Here is a 13852-nt window from a genome sequence, read left to right as displayed (position 1 = left end):
TTTTACAAGGAGTCACATGGAAAAGACGAGGGGTAATGGGTGCAAGTTACTCCTGGGGATATTCCGATTGGACACAAGAGGAAAATTTTTCACCATGAGAACAGCCTGCTATTGGAGTAATCTTCCCAGGGAAGTGGTGGATTCCACAACACTGGCCACTTTTAAGATTCGGCTGGACAGGCTGTTGGGCCGTCTTGTCTAGACCGTGCTTTTGCCATGAAAGGTTGGACCAGATGATCGCTGAAGTCCCTTCCAACCTGGTATTTTATGATTCTATGATTGTATAAAATCATCTTAAATTCAGCCTTAACCCCCTGAAGTCCCTCCCCCACAAAAAGGGGGGATGTTTCAGCCAAGACAGGAAGATGTCTTTGGTTGATTTGTACTTTATGGGAAAAATAGGTGAAGATATGCTATCATCTACTTTCTTCCAGTGGAATAAAGATCTTATCCTTGGTAAAAGGTGGCAAGAAAACCCTGTTCTTAATTAAAAACCATTCCTCCTTCCTCCCCGCAATACTTAATATATTTGACTGAATCAGGGGCTGTTTTGTCTTCAGAAAAAATGGCTTAAAAATGTACTAGTAACTCCTTGTTAACTGAAATGTAGAATGAGTGTAGAGTGAGATTTAGACTCTGTCTGACTTTATTTGGGTTCTTTGTAGAATGGTATTTTTAAAAAAATTCAGAAGAGTAGATGGTGTTAATCTAACATCAAGACTGAAGTACCTACAGTCCAGAAAGCCTTCATACAGCTGCCTTGACATCAAAATATATAGGTGTCTCTGTTTTTCAGTAGTGAGGGATTTAAGTGCCTAAAATTCCACTTCTGCACAGACAGCACTGCTGGTTTGGCTTGTCTTCTGCCCAAGTCCTCTGGGATCCTGAAACTAAGTGTTCCTGCTCATTAGCCCTTCTGCAGATCTCTTTAATGCCCATCATTGGAAGTGAGTTCAGCACAAAGCGTAGCAGCCATGGCTGTGGCATGCTAATCACAAAGACTGTGTAGGAACCAGGAAGGGAAATGTGGAAAAGATAGGGAGTTGGTTGTTGAGAATAAATCTGAGAATTGCCAGGACAAGAGGCAAGCACAGGAGGCTGAGTGGGAGAGTAAACCAGTGGGAAAACCGTTGGAAGGTGAAAAGCGGCACGGAAGAGCTAACAGATCTGTGAAGGGGACAGAAAGCTGAGAGGCGATGCTGAGATTGAAAGGAAAGCTAGTATATGAGAGCTGGAAGCTAATGGGAAATGGGATTCTGGTTGCAGGGAGGGGAGGAAGCAGTATATCGTATAGTGAAGTTGATGAGAATGAAGCAGTTACCGTAAAGAGGCAGATAGACAGGACTGACTTCAGAAATAGGAGTCTGAGCCTGATGACAAAGAGTGTGATGGGGGTGGTGGCAGGATTGGCAATGGTACAGCTTGGATGAGAAGGAGAGGTGGCCAAGTTTTGAGGGAGACACTGGATGTCTGTATTGAACAAGATGGAGCGTCTCCTTTTCAATGGTTACTGTCTTCAAAAGAGCTGGAAATTAAACCAAGCTCAGGAAGCTGTCTTGAATAATGTTGATAGGTTTACAAAGAACGAGCGCTGCAAAGCTGGGAAGGTGAAGAATTAAGGTTGTCTAGAGTATGTTAACTGAGCTCCCTTGGACATACGCATTATGATATAGTTTTGAATTGTACAATCGCCGAGTTGTATGGTCTTTTCAACTGGACCAGAAGTGTACGAAGACTGTGTAGCAAAGGAGACAGGTCTTTGAAAACTTGATTTCGTTTGTTGTAGAAACTTTTAAGACAGGTCATGAACGGGGCAATGTGCTACAAGAAAGGAAAGGTGCATCACCTAGTTAAAGCAGTTGAATACAACTTCACCAGAAAATTAGTTTAAAGTATTATATAAGGCTAAGTACTCTGATAAATGAGTTTTAGGAATCTCTGGTTGAACACTAAAGTTTGTAATGCTCCTAATTCAAAAGTTTCATTCTTTAAGTTCACAGACTATGGGGATCATATAACGTACCTCGCAGGGGACTGTAATGCGATCTGTTGTTACAGACAGCACCAAAGAGGAGCTCTGTGTGAGAACTAGTGTTTCTGTCCTCAGAGTGCTGTTCTGAAACAGCATCGAATAACCTGGAGTAGATGAAGTGTAGAGCTGTGCTGTGACCGTATGTAATTCAGTTAATGTGTAGATTTTCAGTACTCTCTTTTCTTCTAGCTACTGTATTCACTGAATGAGGTCGGGGTCCTGTGGAAAAAAATTGCATGTCATCACCTAATGAAAGCCAGTCAGACTAGATATGAACAAGGGGGCCCAAATGACTCCAAATCCTTAAAAAATAAGAATAAAAATTGAGACTTCTGAAGTGCTTACCTTAAAAATTTGTTCATTTCCACCTCATCGGACACCTTTCTTATTTTAAGGTTATTGAGGATGTTGATGTTTATATATAGCTTGTTGAGTTTGGGGTTTTTTTTGAATGGCATGCTTTCCATATATTTATCCTGAGAAAATCTGGATGCACAATGTGCAAAGAAGACTTAAAAAGAAAGAAGCATAGTTACAGGCAGTTTTTTAATTTCTGTTGACTTCTGGTAAAATTTTCTTTGAAAAAAACTGTGCCTTGCTTACTTTTCCAATTATATATTTATTTGCATGATGGAGAAGATGAAAAATAATTTTCTTTTGATCTGATGTAATTGTATTTTAGGGGAACTAATTCCATTTTATCTGGTTATATTCTGACAATGGTCAAAAGTAAGGCTGCAATTACTATTTAGAGAGACTAGCTTCAGTGGTTGTGTCATATCAAATGCCTTACTTTTCTACTCTGTTGTTGTTAGAGGAGCTGCTCTAAATTAGATGGTCTAATTCTGGAAAATTTGAATATGTGCAGGTGGACTTGTGTGTCAGCAGAGCCACACTTATTTAGTTGGAGCTCCATATGTCTACAAAAATTTATTCCATATGGTTGAATAGGACATTTTGAAAAGGTTTCTTTAATTCATACTAGTGCCAGGAGAAAGTAGAATAATTTTATTTTTAGAGTTCCTCCTTAACTAAGTGACAGTGCACCTGTACACAAACCTTCTTTCAATTTTTAAAGTGGTAGTTGAGTATGTAGGATTTTCTTGTCACGTGTTCACAGGTTTAAGGTAGCTTAAATCTGTGGCTAACAAAGCCTTAGCAGTGTTGATGTCTGTTTGTACTCCTAAAAACAAGTGATGAAATATACCTAAATCATGCAGTCTCACCTTCTACTAGGTTGAATTTACATGACGTTTCTCACAGAAAACTCTTTCATTTAAGGTTGTGCTGAGTCTAAAAAAATATATTTATGTAGAAATGGTCAAATAAAACCCAGTCTTTTTGCAGGGGAAAAAAGCTTTGAGTTTGTTTCTGATTGAGCAAATTGATGGGAAATAACCCTGTTAGAAAAGCAGGAGATCGGAATTTTTAAATTGCTGACAATTTGGAGCCATAAGAGTTGATATAATCAAGAGATGAACTTACAAGGAGTTATGTAAATTGATTTTTTCTTTGTTTTTTATTGTACACAGGTACCTAAGGATAAAACTGGCCTGAAGGGAAAATCTGGGGGAAACTGGGGAGCTTGACTGTTCTTGCACCTGAGTAAGTGAATGCTTAGCTGGAAATTAGCTTTTAAAAAAGTTAAAACTGTTAAATATTTTTCATCATCTCTGACCTAATTGCAATCTGTAACTTGAGACAATACCTTGGCTTTTGAGTTGAAAAAAACTATAAGTACTAGGGCTAGCTAAAGGGAATGTTGTATAGAGCCTTCAGTGCTTTGCAGTAGGTTTGCTTTTTATTGCTACCCTTAAAGCCTCCATAAAATTAAACACAGGTTATATGCAGGATTTCTGGGTGTTTTGCCTTTTCAGTTATTTGTCTTGAGACTAATTTCTAAGTTTGAGTGACCTCTCTGTTTCTTAAAGTTAAACTCGATCTTGCTGGTTTGTGATCATGATAAGGTATGGAGATTTAGCAGGACTGTTCTAAGAAGAGGCCAGGTTAAGTATGAGGTCATCAGAGGATGAAGACTGAGAAGATGACCTTGTGGTGGCCTAATATGGTTGTCTTGGAAAGGGTGAATGCTCATTTCACGTTTTTTTGAGAAAAAAGCTATTGTCTCAGTTGTGTTTGCTTCCATTAAAAATGTTGGATTAGCTTCCATTAAAATAGGACAGGGACCACTTTTCTTCATCAGCTTTGACTGGGCATGTGGCAGACATTCCTAGGTGTCCGAAGGTCCCCAGTCCCAAACCCAGCCTACACAGGTTTCTGAAAAGGCAGGAAGAATATTTTGCAGTTGCTCACCTAGCTTCCTTTCCTGGCAATCCAAGCATTATTCTGGTTACAGTAAATTATTTTACATGTTGAAAAGGTACTTTGTTGTATTATTTAATGTATTTATTTATTCATACATATTCATACATGAAATGCATGTAATATTAATGAGCAGATAAGTATAGTATAGCACGAAACTTCTTTCTACTGGTAACATATTTTTAATAATGGGCAAGTTAATTGAGTTTTCTGAAACAATTGCCGGAGCTGGAGACTTTCTTCCTGCTGGCATTTATCATGCTAAAAGAATTATGTTTAGTTTTGGAAAGCTTCAGTAGGTTGAATATCCTTATTGGTATCTGCATTAAATTTTACAAACTCTACTTATCAGCTGAGAGTCTCTTGACTTAGTCTGGTCTAAACTTGTTATCAGTGCATTTTATTCCAAATCTGTGTTGTGGTTTAATCATATTCTTGTACTGAATGCATGAACTTATAAATGGTACCTCTCATGTCACTGCGTAAAAAAGTATATTTCATTTTGCCATCGTATTTACTGTGTTTATCTCTTTGCGATAGAGTAATAGGCAAAAAAAGCCTCTCATTGCTTTTGATATTAAAGAGAATTAAACATGTAACTGAAAAATATGCCAGGCTTTGTGAGCTATACACACACAGGCTTTTAATTCATTCAGAAATGCATCATGGCAGCATTTAGCATTATCAGTCTTTGATTTTTAAGTTAGGTAGTGAGTCAGCAATAATGCTGGAGACTGTATTATAAGTAACTGGTTGCTTTCCTGTTCATTTGTAATTCTCACTGAAGTTCTGGTTCCTGCAAATACCATGCCTTGTCATACTTGCACTCATTGTGCATGGTTTTAGGAATTAGGTCTGTGGACTAGCGAACAGGTGTAAGGTTTATTAAAGGAGAGAAGTGCTGTATTCTTAAATGATAATGGCATATTTTGAAATCAAAATTGGCTCAACAGCTCTGTTTTAAATCCAGCAGGGACCTTTGAGAGAGGCTTTTGCCTTGTTTCTTTTAACTTCTCTACTAACGTGCAGCAAATGTTTTCATTTATTTCCTGTGTTATCAGTCCCACTCTGCATATTTTAGTCTATTGCTTTTGACGGTGATGAAAGACAGGTATTTCCTGACCTTTTGTATTTTGGGTGCTGCATAAGCTCAGCTGTTCATTTTGGGAATATTTTCTTCTCCTGTTTTGTTCCCGTTTCCTCATTCGGAAGGCACCACTAGAAATTCCAGGTGCAATTACAGTCTTTTTGGAATTATAGTTTACATTTTGAGGTTGTGTACGTGAGACAGGAGCTTGCCCACACAAAAGAAAGGTGGTCATTCTGCTGGGCTTGAGGATTTGTAGGTGTAGTGACTTCTGCCTTGACAAAGATACCATGTCAGTGTTATGTTACTTTTTACTTGAAAATTGTCCTTAATTGTTGTTTGAGGAAGGCAGAAGTTAAGAACTATTGAACTAAGAGATGGGGATAATCCAATTAAATTGTGTAGTCTATTCCTTTATGAATATAGGATTGAGCTCTAATTTAGGTGTTTTATCCAGTTTGTTATTTGCCAGTTATTGTAGTTACGTACAGATTTTCTCATTCAGACTTCAAGTGAGTGCCCTAGGGCAAGAGTTTCTCAGTTAACCGTGGAAATGAACTGGCCTTGTTTTAGAGAGGATCCTGCATCTAGCAGTTCTTGTACCTGGTGTTCTGGACGGGTTTGTGCAAATCTTCATCTGTGTTTGAAGCAAGATAAAAGGTATCTGTGACGCAGCCCTCTGTCTTCTGCATTATGTTCTTTTTCAGGGGGCGGTAGGTCCGTACTGTATTTAGAGGCTAAAGTGAAGCCAACTGGTACTGTTCCTGCAGCCTGTTGATACTGTAGGATGAAGCTCTTCAGCTTCTTTTAGCAGTTAATTTCAGGGAGATTGTTATTATGTTTGTAAATGATAGTGTATGGTTTCTGACACTTTTTAAAGCTATCATATGCTCTGCTGTTCACAGTCTAGAAGTCTCTGGGGATTTAAAACTCTTTCTCTACAGTATCTCTCTCAGAGATCAATTAAGTTTCTAATTAGAGTGGTATCAATTTAGCATCTACTGAAACCCTAAAAAGTTTATGTTTGATGAGACAATTCTAGAAGGTTTTTTAATCTTATGAGAAATTTTTGGTTGAGGAATTTTTTTTATATATATTTTTGAGTGGGGTTCTTTGTTGTTCAGAAAGTGGTGTTTGAGTAATGGAAAGCTCCAGTGGCTGAAATTTTAATAACAAAGAACCAAACAAATGTATTTAAACAATTTTATTTATTAAAATTGCTTGTTCTCAGCTAACAGAAATGTAGTTGCAACTCTCCCCCCATGCTTTCTGTCTTTGAAAGACAGCTTATTTTGATCAGACCTAAAATGTTAATGAAATATCTCCTTGTTTTGCCTGAAGCCAAGAGTCACAGCCTTTCATTGGTGTTTGGAAAGTTGTAGATCACTAAATTTGAAAGATACCAAAGTCCTGCGGTCGGCCTCAGCATTAAAATATATAGACACTTCTGCTTTATGAGGCTGTAAACCAGATAATTCATCACTAGTGGGGATCTGGAGGTAGACATGGGCTTTTAAAGAACAATATGTTATATTACAAATTCCTTTGGAGAGGGACTGTTTGTTTTTAGGGATTTCTGGAGAGTGGAAGCCTATTATGGTGGTATTGTGTATGTAATAAATAATGTACTTTGCCTAGGTTGTGTGTTTTTTTTTTCTTAAAGGTCTAAGACCATTCAAATATTCTGTCATATAAGAATAACAACTAGTATCCTCTCTGCAAACACAGAAGGGGGGGGAAACTAAGTTTTTTAAGTGTAATATTCTCACTATCTGTGTAAATAAATGATAGTGTGTCACACAATTCATGTGAACAGCAATGCAGCTGTATTGCTGTTGTCTGCCCAAATAACAAGAAATGAGAAGGAAACAGGGGATGACAAGGGAGGATTTGTATCGGAGATTGGAATTGTGGTATGAATGAATTGACGCTGTGGTTTTATTGCGGGGGGGGACACGCTCATTACAGGAGGCTTCATCTGTTTGCTGCTCTTCGATATTTAGAAAGCATCTTTAGTGATCCTTTTTGCAAAGCAGCTCATGCAGTAATTAGCAAAACAGAAGCAATTAGTGGTGTAATCTCAAAGGGAATCTCAAGCTTCACTTTAAGTGCAATGATTAAATCCACTAAAATGATAACCATTGCTGCCAAGAACTCCTGTAATTGGTCACTAATGTATTTTGTTGTAGCAGTCGATAACTACTGGGTTTCATGCATGTAATTAGTAATGCATACACGTTTGGTCAGTAAAATTGAAAATCCTAATAACCGAGAGGCTAGAGGGGGTGGGAAGGAACACAGGGCTGGAGAGAACTGAAATAGTGCTCTGTTGATAGGACCTAACTAGAACTGTATGCTTCAATAAAACAAGCGTCCTACTGTGCTGGAATACAAATGGGCTGTCTGTGGCAGGATATAGCAAAGACGTTTGGCAGAGAGGGATTTGAACGCTTCTGGCATAATGTAATTGAATTGGCCATTTCTTTAAAGATACAGCAAATTGTTTGCTGCGGCATTCATCATCATAAGGAAGGTCAGACAGCCTGCCAAACATATGATATTCATAATAAAAAGTAAAATAGTGACGCTTATATTTAAACACAAATCATGTTATCATATTTGTAAAAGCTGTGGAAATGAATGGGAATATTTTTGGTGGCGCTGAGGCATTAGTAATCTAAGTAAGACTGTAATTCAAGAGGGGAAAAGCGTATAGTCAGGGAAAAGACCTCCAAGGGAATTCAGCTAGTGAGCAACATATGATCCCTCTGACTTCAGAGGATGGTAGGTGTTTTGGCAGGAGTATTGCTGACTCTTGTCTTCTGATCACTTCAGGGAAGATACACTGGTATGATCCTATTTTTTCCCTTTTAAGAAAACAAAGGGAAAAAAAAACAAAGGAGGAGGTCTTAAGGAAGACTTTGAAAAGAGACAAAATCTAAACTGAAGTGTTGCTAGGTTTTGTTAGTCACGCTGTGACAGAACAAGATGATGCAACAAGCTGTAGCCTATCTGAAATGTTATATGAAATGCTCAGTATTGGTACACTGGGAAACCCCTCTCGAGTCACATCCAGAACGCCGAACATAAATTGCATGATGACAGGGGCTTTGGGCCACACAGTGATGCCTCTGCAAATGAGTGGCTGTTAGCTTTTAGGTTCTAACACATTCAGGAGACTGGCATTTTGATTTCTTGCACCACTACACCACTGATAGGGTTGGAAATGGGAATCAAAATAATTATAGATTGGATATATAGATCCCAGCAAACCAGCCAAGAAAGCAGCTGGGCTGGTGAGGGCCGCTCTGAATTCTAAACTGTGCCGGCACTTTTTTTATGAGAGGGCGAGGATGGAAGGAGTAAACTAGAGTGCAGATGCTCACCATTTATATTCAAAGCATGTAATAAAATAATTTAATATATGCTTCCTCCTATAAAAGCCTGTTCAAATCAGTAATAAAGTACATTAGTGTTATATTAAAAAGGGAGCACAAATTTTCAGGTAATATATCTTAGTTACAGTATGCACAGTGTACAGATAGGCAGACTGGGAGGTGGTCTTCTACATCATCCGAGGCATTCCTCCTTGCTGATACAGGACTGTTCCCAGCAGTGCATTTTCTGTTATTTTGTCCAGCAGTAGCTTTGCAGTATTCCCTCTGGCAGTTTTTTCACAGGCCAACGGTTGTTCCCCTCCAAAAAGCCTTTCCTGCTAGTCACTCAGTATTTTCCATTAGAAAAAAAAATATTTTAGTTTACTCCTTCTTGAGTTTCCATATCTGACAGAAAATGTCTTCCTTTTTCTGCTATGCAGATTTCTCCTTTAGATATTTGTAGACTATTACCACGCTTTCTCTTTGCCCGACTTTACCACTTTTCACCTGTACAAATTTATCTCTCAATCTTTACTCAAAAGTCAGTTCTTCAAGTTTTTGTTTTTTAGAGACCCCTCTTCATTTAACCAGGAGATTCAGGAGTCCAAGTCCTCCTAAATTTATGGAGAATATATGTTTTTTTCTGTTAGCGTGAGTTCTGACGCTTTTCTTTTTTTAAATTCTACTATGTAGCTTGCCTGCCAATAATATCTCCTACTTAATTTATGGCTCAGCGCACGTTTTCCCTTCCTTATTACTTATTTTTTTTTGTACCAAACTTGTTATATATTGCATTTTCTCGAGTACTACCACTTTGTTACTTCCTATTTGTATTTCTGTGTTTCCTTTTCATTGCATTGAATCCCAAGTCTTTCTTGTCTCTGCAACTTCTAATCTATCTAGTCAACGTTAAGCATCAGTCCAAAATAGCCTAGTGGTTTGTGTGCACATCTGCGACGAGGAAGGCAGTGGATGCAGCATCTCCTGTGCTTTGAAGCCGGATGTACAGGGCTGTGTCCCTGCTAATACTATATGATAATAACACATGCTTAAATATTTGCCTACTTTTGCAGAAGCCTGTCCTACATCATGTCCGTAAAACACTGGCTGAGTTTGTAAGCAAATCCAGTAGTTAATGGCTCCAGTTGTAGTCACTGGAAAAAGCTATGTTGAGCTGTTTCTGAACATCCTTGTTCTGAACTAAATACCAACATTTTTCTCCTGTTTCCCTACTCCAGATCTCCAGGCAATTTTAGATGTTAGTTTCCTTATTGTGCTCTTCAGTTTATTATTTCATGTTACACTACTCAATTGTAAAGGCAGTGATGAGGAATAGCAAAGTGATATTTTTGTTTTGATCTGTGCAAGCATATAATATCTAAAGCTCCTTCAGAAGTTGTCATTTGTGTATCTTGAGGTGCACTGCGGCTATACTGTACAGGCTGCACATCAGTCTACCATTCAGTAATACGGTGTTTTGATGTAGGATTGCAAGACTAATAAATAAAGAGTGTATTTACTATCCATATAGCATGGATGATATTTAATTAGTATGGAGGTAGGAAAGGTGTAGTATGGAGGAGCAGTAGTCATACCTGAAGCTCAAAGTGTTTGAACACATTGGGGAGAGAGTTTGGGAGTTCTGGAGGAGCTCATCTTTCTGGTAGGAAACTGATAAAATCAGTCCATTTTGTCAAATAGAGAAGTTGTGAGTTGGTCATCAGCTGATAATAAGTGTGTGAAGATTTGTGATACGAGAAGGCTCTTTTGTTCGGAAGTTATGGAAATAAAAAGATGCATTGGAAATAAGCTAAAGGTAGAAGAATTCAAACAGGAAACAGATTTTGTTATTCCTCCAATATTCATAGCTATTTTAAAGCTGCAAAATTGTTGAAATTGAGATGAAGAATTGTCCATTAGATTAAATTTTTACATCCCGTTCAGGTGAATTTACAAAATTCAGATTTATTTCAACATTTCAAAGTTACGTGTAATGCAAGAATTGCATGTTTGAGTTTCAAAACTTGTGTTATTGAGGAAACCCAGTTAGATAATGCACCAGTCTCTTTTTGTCTTCATGCTTATGAAGGTCTTCAGTTAAGGCTAGGGCTTTCATACATGCGTATTATTTAGCTGAGGTGTTGATCATATGTTTCTGGAGGACAGTTGCAACACAGTAGTTACTGTGCAAGAAACTGAATAAATAGTTCAGTGATTTGGAACTAGATGATCTTTAGGGTCCCTTCCAACCCAAACCATTCCATGATTCTATGATTTGTCCTGCTCCAGAAGTTACCTCTGTGATGCCTTCTGCCCAGTGCTTCTGTCACAGCAGATAAAACATACAGCCCACTTAGCAGCCCAGTAAGGACTGACCAATGTTCAAAGTTTACTCGTATGCTTGGCACTGATGTTTTATATAGAGAATTTGGAAAACAACATTATTTTGTTTTTTAATATTTTTTTCCTTGACCTTTATCTGCAATGTAAATAGCTGGCAGTATCACAGCCGGTCTAAATGCAACATTTTATTTACAGCAATTATTCTATAGAAGAACAAATGGAGTTTGGGAGAAGAGAAGAAATGAAAGAATCTTATCTTTTTTAGATTAATAACTTGCTGAATGTGAATTAATGCAAATGCAACATACTGGAACAAAGAGATCAAATTAAATACCTTGTACAGGGTCCACAATGTCTGTCTAAGAGGACTGCGACACTCGATACCCCATGTTTTGACTACTCCCATTCGGTCAATGTTATAGCAGCGTGTTTTACACAGGCTGTAAAAACAAGGCAGAGTGTTACACAGGTAATATTTTCTGTACCTGTTAGAGTGTTAAATGCTATTAAATATTTCCCATTCCAATGTATAAATGACCTTCTATGATATGAACTCTAGGTAACAGAAGCACCTTACATAATTCGGCACCACAGTATACCATTTGTTTTGTTTAGGAGACCTGCAGATGGCTTTCGTCTTCTATTTTTAAGCTATTAAAATCATATGATATAAACAGCAGAATGTGCCACATAGCTAACTTGATAGTGCTGTAAATCAGAACTAACTGGACTGTTTCTTCCTTGTCAGGAAGACTTTTCTATGCTTGTTGTTGTCTTATCCTTGGTTACTGGAACCATGTTTGCGTCCTTTGTCTACAAGAATCTTCAGAACTAATTATGTTCAGTGAGTATCTTACTCCTTGCAACTTTTCACTACCAAGACACGTTATAGGGGACGGCTTCTTTTGCTGTACAACTGATGTACTCAGCTCCTCATTATTCTGTGTTGACTTTGCTTTTGGAGGCCATCTGAAAATAGGTAAAAGAATATTCAAGTTCTTTTGTTTTTTCTGATCTCTTATGCGAACACTTAGAAACATGGTGAGTAGTTTCCTCTTGTGAGATAGTATACAATCAAGAAAGTTTTCAGATTCTTTCTAAACTGGTGGAGAAGTTTCATTTACACACAAACTAAGCTGTAAAAAGATGCATAAAGTTAGCTATTTAAAAAAAAAAAAATCGTGGCTGTGTAGGACTCAGTTTTACCAAAGGATATGGAAAATGTTTTTGTATTTTTGAAACAAAACCCATTATTTGTATGTGATCTTAGGGGAACGTATTTTTGAAACTCGCTTTATTACTGTAGCAAGTTTTTCAGACTTTCAAAGCATTAGTTCTTAAATTAATAATACCCTTCTACCCATGTATTGTTTGGAGAAATTAGGCTTGTTTAGGAAATGATAAGTGACAGCACTGGTATCTTAGCTCCCTACCTTGGGAAGTGCTCCCCTTATTTTCCTTTTCTGTGCCCCTCTCCAGGAACAAAAGCAATACAAAAAGGCAGATGTTGAAAGGCACGAAAATGTGTTTAAAGTATTTTCCTTCTGTCTTGGAACAATGGTTGCTGACAGCAGAAGGCTTGCTTGCTTGTTAAAATTAGATTTGAATCATCAATGTAATAGTGGTAGGAAATTGTAGGATGGAAGGGTGCCAGGAAGCCTATCTATATCTGCTGTTTCAGTTTGCATAAGGTGGGCCCTGAATGACTTTAGCTGGCTCCTCAGTTGAGCAAGCTTGCCCTATATGACAAGTACTGGTTTAAGCATCCTTCAAACACAATACTTTGTACCTGGGCAAAAGCCATTTAGGTGGGATACCAAGAACGGACAGAAGCACAATGATGGAAGATGGCTGTTGCAACTTAGGCTTCCTAAGTGTGTGTTTCTTGTTGGTTCCTTACCTCACATTTAATTGCGCCCAAGCTCATTACCTCTCACCATTTTCCTGGACTAAGATAAAAAAATCTGTGTTTTGGGGTTTGGTTTATTGGATTTTATGGTTGTAAAAACACTGCGAAGTTTCCATGAGAGGTAGCTGTGAGTAAATTAGAGGACGATGCATGCTCTGAAGCTGCGTCAAGAGTCAGCATCATTCTGGCTTATTCTGTTTCCCCTCAGCTGTTTTAAGGCAATCCAGTACCCAGTTGCTTCCTTGCTGTAGTTATTATCCATTGACTTTGCAGTAACCCAACCTGTGGAAGACTGTGACCTCTCTATGCACCTTAAAACCACTCACAGAAATGGCTGTAATTCTGCTGATGCAGAATGCAGCTGCCCATTTAAATCTCTTTTTCTTACAGAGGGGCTGGTTATGTCTTTGCTGTGTGCTGGCTTCTATTTAATTTCTGGTGCGGTTTTTACACTATTTCCATAAGCAGCTTGGTTCCTGGTTACTTCAGGGAGTGCTTTGCATGATATAATGGTAACTGATATGAGCTGAAGTGCTAAAGCTCCCAGTCCCTTAGTTTAAATTAGTGCCAGTCAGAGATGGGAGAGCTGAAAGCAGGATTGTACATGGGAAGAGGGCTCTGCTTTGGAAATTATTTGGTTTGCTCTCGTAACAGAGTAAGAATTTTCTGACCTTCAGGTCATGCAGTTGTTCTTGTACTGGATGGCAAAGTGGAGTCAAAGTGGTTGTGAAGGGACGATCAAGGAGGAATTTTAGTTTAAGTGTTTAATGATGTTTAGTCCA

The 13852-nt window shown here is 38.1% G+C and overlaps 1 protein-coding gene across 1 annotated transcript in view; it reads left to right on the top strand.

Moving 5' to 3' along the window:
* Positions 1 to 13852, top strand: part of TBL1X (transducin beta like 1 X-linked) — a 199247-nt gene that overhangs the window by 54724 nt on the left and 130671 nt on the right. Inside the window, exon 2 of the mRNA XM_068425152.1 lies at positions 3565 to 3637. The gene's annotated coding sequence lies outside the window, so the exon portion shown is untranslated. The remainder of the gene's footprint in view (positions 1 to 3564; positions 3638 to 13852) is intronic.

The sequence above is a fragment of the Nyctibius grandis genome, chromosome 2 (genome assembly GCF_013368605.1).
Source record: "Nyctibius grandis isolate bNycGra1 chromosome 2, bNycGra1.pri, whole genome shotgun sequence".
Classification (NCBI taxonomy): Eukaryota; Metazoa; Chordata; class Aves; order Nyctibiiformes; family Nyctibiidae; genus Nyctibius; species Nyctibius grandis.
Note: the sequence above shows the minus strand (reverse complement) of the source record. Positions and strands in the feature narration are given on the sequence as shown.